Genomic DNA, 4,800 nt, shown 5'->3' on the forward strand with positions numbered 1-4,800 from the left:
CGCCTCCCCTCTTGGCCCCGCCTCCCGGTCCCACCCCCGGCTCACCTCGGCCCCGCCCCCGGCTCGCCCCGGCCCCGCCCCCGGCTCTCCCGGCCCCGCCCCTCGCTCTTCTGTTTCCTCCACCCGCGAGTTCCTGGAATCCGAAACCGTAGAGCCTGAGGGTGGTTGGAGCTGTTAGAAGCCCTGGAGGCCACAGTGATTTTCTGCGAAATTGGACTCAGTATGTTATAAATTCCGGTCACTTCAACCAGGATTTTAAAGATGTTGGAGACACACAGTGAAACCTTTTCTATTTAATTAATTGATTCATTTGCAAATAAGAAAACGGATCTTTCCAGTGATTTGACAGGTCTTGCCCAGGATCGAAGAGTAAGTGACACCCGACCGCAGTCCAATGCTACCTCTGAATGGAAGCTCTTGAGCTGGTTAAAACAGTTTTTAAGTGAAAACAGGTGACCTCGTAAATGAATGTTCAGACAATCTTAAATGATACAAATACCGCACATCTAAAGCAAGTTTGAGTCGCTTGAAATCTAAATGTCTCACACTTGGGCAATGCTTTAGTTTGCCAATGATTATTGCAATGGAAAATACTCTTGTTCAGAAACTGCCCAGCTCTGGTATTTCCTTCCTGTGCTCCTGCATGTAATACAATTATTTTGTAAGAAAGATGATTTGTGGGGGGAAACACTGGAAGAAAAAATTTCCTATATGATAACATTTGTGCTGAAGAAATTCCCTGTAGGCTAATTCAGTGATTCACTGAGCTTCCAGAGTTCTTTAAAATCATTCTCACAAAGTGAGCTGTAGTTCCCTTCCATGTGGTTACCTTGATGCATTAGCATACAGGAGCTATGTATGTTATATGTAAAAATATAATCATGGAAGCATTATGTATACTTGTACTTAATTTTTTAATCTTGTAGAAACTATGTTTAAATTTGAATTTATTCAAAACTACAAAACTGCACAACATTGTTGAATGTACTTATGTTATGAATTGTATTCTTAAATATGGTTAAAATGGTAAACTTATGTATATTCTACCAAATTTTTTAAAATTGAAATTAGAAAACTACAAAACTAAGCTAGTAAATAATTGAGAAAAAATATTTTTAAATGTAAAAAAATGAAATAGAAAAATACATTTAAGGGTCATTGCCTTGTTTATATGTTACTTTTAAAATAAATCCTGCAGGGGGGGCAGGGGCAGATTGGAGGGAGCCAATGGGGGAGAAAGGGGGACATATGTAATATTTTCAACAAAATTTTTAAAAAATAAAATAAGCCCTGCAGGTGTGCTCTCCCTCCTGGGAGCAATGCCAGTGCCTTTTCCTGCCCCTCCCCCTCTTTTTCCCCCACAGGCATGCATCTCCTAAACTCTAAGGGACCCAGGGGACTTGCGACCAGAGCAGCAATGGGCAGTGGCAGTTAGTCCTGGGCAAACCTCCTGAACCTGTCCCCAAGGCCCCCCTTTCTCTGACTTCTTCATATGTATATTTGTTACAGAAGAACAAAGAAATACCAAGCACGCTTCCTGGAGAAAGGGAGGGACCCCGTTTATGAACACCAGTGGACTCCGGGAATGATTTCCAAATCAGAGTGAAGAAACATGCAGAGAGCCTGTCTGTATATATCCCGCTGGGGTCTTTGTCTTGCAGATATGCCCCCTGCCCCCTTCGTGGCCCTGCAGGAAGGCCCCCAGGTGTCAGGCCACATCCGATGGCCCGTCCTGGCACCAGCATATGACCCCCCCCCGCCCCCCCTCCCCCCAGGGCAGTGCATTGTTCACAGTTTCTATGGCCTGACCCGCCTTGCAAGACCAGTTTCCTCCTCATATTGATTTCAGAGGTGAAAGGAGAGGGAGAGAGAGATAGAAACATCAATAATGAGAGAGAATCATTGATCGGCTGCATCCCACGGGGGATAGAACCTGCAACCCGGGCATGTGGCCTGACTGGGAATCCAACCATGACCTCTTGGTTCATAGGTCAATGCTCAACCATTGAGCCACCCAGGTCCGGCTTTCTGACTTTTTTTTTTTGCTTAAAGTATTACAAAGGGTATTACATATGTGTCCTTCTCTGACTTCTTAATGAGACAAAGCAGCCAAGCCTAGCCTCATTTCCCCACCTAATCCCTCTCCTGTTTTCCTAGGCCCTTCCTTATTTCACTGTCCCCAGATTTAATAAATGTCCTCTAAAATTCAAAATAAAATAAAATAAGCCCTACGTATTTTTAAGGACATAACTGTCTGAATTACTGTAGAAATAATTATAATAGTTACAATTCAAGCATATATTATTTTGCCTCTAATTTGATCCAGAGGAATTCAGTAATTTCTTAGTAATAGGCTCAGATTTCTTTAATTGCTCTAATACATGTAAACATTTTTTCAGTTCTTTAAAAGTATCTTCCTTCCTTTTTTTCTTTCTTTCAATCACATTGGGATTTTTGCCAGATAGTACCTCTTTAAAAAAAAAAAATTCTTTATTGTTGAATGTATTACATATGTCCCCCTTTTCCCCTCATTGACTGCCTCCAGCCCCTCGCCCTGCTCCAGACCCTCATGGCTCCATTGTCTGTGGCCATGGGCCATGCATATATGCATACAAGGTTCTTGGTTGATTATTCCCATCCTCCCCCCGCCTTCCCTCTCAGATTCCTCACTCTGTTCCATGCTTCCATGTCTCTGGATCCACTCCGTGCATCAGTTTATTTTGTTACTTAGATGCAACGTATGTGTGAGATCTTGTGATACTTGTCTTTCTCTAAGTGATTTCACTTAGCATAATACTCTCCAGGTCCCTCCATGCTATCTTAAAGGGTAAGAGATTCTTCTTTTTTACTGCTGCATAATATTCCATGGTATAAATGTACCATAGCTTTTTTATCCACTCATCTACTGATGGGCACTGGGGCAGTTTCCAGATCTTAGCTATTATAAATTGTGCTGCTATGAACATAGAGGTGCATTCATTTTTTCTGATTGCTGTTTTGGGTTTCTTAGGATATAATTCTAGAATTGGGATCACTGGGTCAAATGGCAGTTCCATATTTAATTTTTTGAGGAAACTCCATACTGTTTTCCATAATGGCTGCACCAGTCTGCATTCCCACCAGCAGTGTACTAGGGTTCCCTTTCTCCACATCTTCGCCAGCACTTGTCATTTGTTGATTTGTTGATGGTAGCCATTGACAGGTCTAAGATGATACCTCATTGTCATTTGAATTTGCATCTCTCTGGTGATCAGTGACTTTGAGCATGTTTTCATATGTCTCTTGGCCATCTGTATGTCCTCTTTGGAGAAGTGTCTATTTAGGTCCTTTGTCCATTTGCTAATTGGATTGTTTGTCTTCCTTTTGTTAAGTTCTATGAGTTCCTTATATATTTTGGATATTAACCCTTTATCAGATGTATCATTGCCAAATATGTTCTCCCATATAGTGGGCTCCCTTTTTGTTTTGCTGATGGTTTGTTTTGCTGTGCAGAAGCTTCTTATCTTGATGTAGTCCCAACTAAGGAGATATAATCTCGTTTTAAAAAATTATAATTTTCAAAATTTTATTTACAAAATGTACTTTATTTAAAAAGTATATATAATATGTCCCATGATATAACATTGTAAACATAGATTTAAAAACAGCATAATAGAAAATATAAATATCCATTTTTCCTAGGTATATCTTTTGTGCATTTATTGTCTTTTGCTAGGTTTGCATTTTTCTTTATTTTATAGTCTGATTCACACTTATAGTAAAAACATTTTAACTATCTCACACAGGTATAAAGCAAAAATTCCCTTTCTCCATCCCCTCTTCAGATATTGGTGAATATCCTTTCAAACTTTCAACCACATGGATATATTTTTATTTTTTACATAAATGGTTTCGCATTATACATGTTGTTCTGAAAAAACTTGCTTTTCCCCCCACCCCTGAACACTGTTATGGAAATCTTTCATAATAGTGCATTTAGAGCTACTTTATTCTTGCTTGTACTGTATTCCTTTATGTATCAATATCTATTTAGCCAATTCCCTAATGATGGCTATTTAAGATGTTTCCAACATTTTATTAATAAAAACAAGACTGCAACAAATGTTGATATTTAGACAAATGCAGTTATTATATTCACTTGCATATCCTTACATCCCTTTCCTCCTTTTAAAAATCAGGTATTTTTCATGAAAACCGAAGTATTAAAAATGACTAATGGCAATCATGGGTAATGTCTGAACTAAGAAGGAAAAAAATCATGGTTTTAGTAATCCCATTTTTACTAAAGTATATTCAAGTCAACAAACCAGGAAGCCATCTAAACTCACTCATTTTAGAGCCATGACTGAGTTGGTATGATGGAGGATTATCTATGAAGGCTGCTCCCTTCCAGTGGAATTTTTCGAGGGGCTCCACTTAATTTCTTAAGCACATCCTTGTTGTTCCACAGCCAGAAGCTGCCTCAACTCAATTTTAACTGTTTGGCGGCAGGTGATGTAAATTTTAAAAATTTAAGATGTCGCTAACAAAATATCATTAGCCATCAAAAAGGACCTGGGTTGCCCTAACAGTTGGCTTAACAGTTTGGCTTAGTGTATAGAGCGTTGGCCTGCGGACTGAAAGGTCCCAGGTTCGATTCCAGTCAAGGGCATGTACCTTAGTTGCGGGCACATCCCCAGTAGGAGGTGTGCAGGAGGCGGCTGATTGATGTTTCTTTCTCATCAATGTTTCTAACTCTCTATTCCTCTCTCTTCCTCTCTGTGAAAAATCAAAAAAATACCTTTTTTAAAAAAAAAAAAA

Source organism: Myotis daubentonii, chromosome 9, assembly GCF_963259705.1.
Source record: "Myotis daubentonii chromosome 9, mMyoDau2.1, whole genome shotgun sequence".
Classification (NCBI taxonomy): Eukaryota; Metazoa; Chordata; class Mammalia; order Chiroptera; family Vespertilionidae; genus Myotis; species Myotis daubentonii.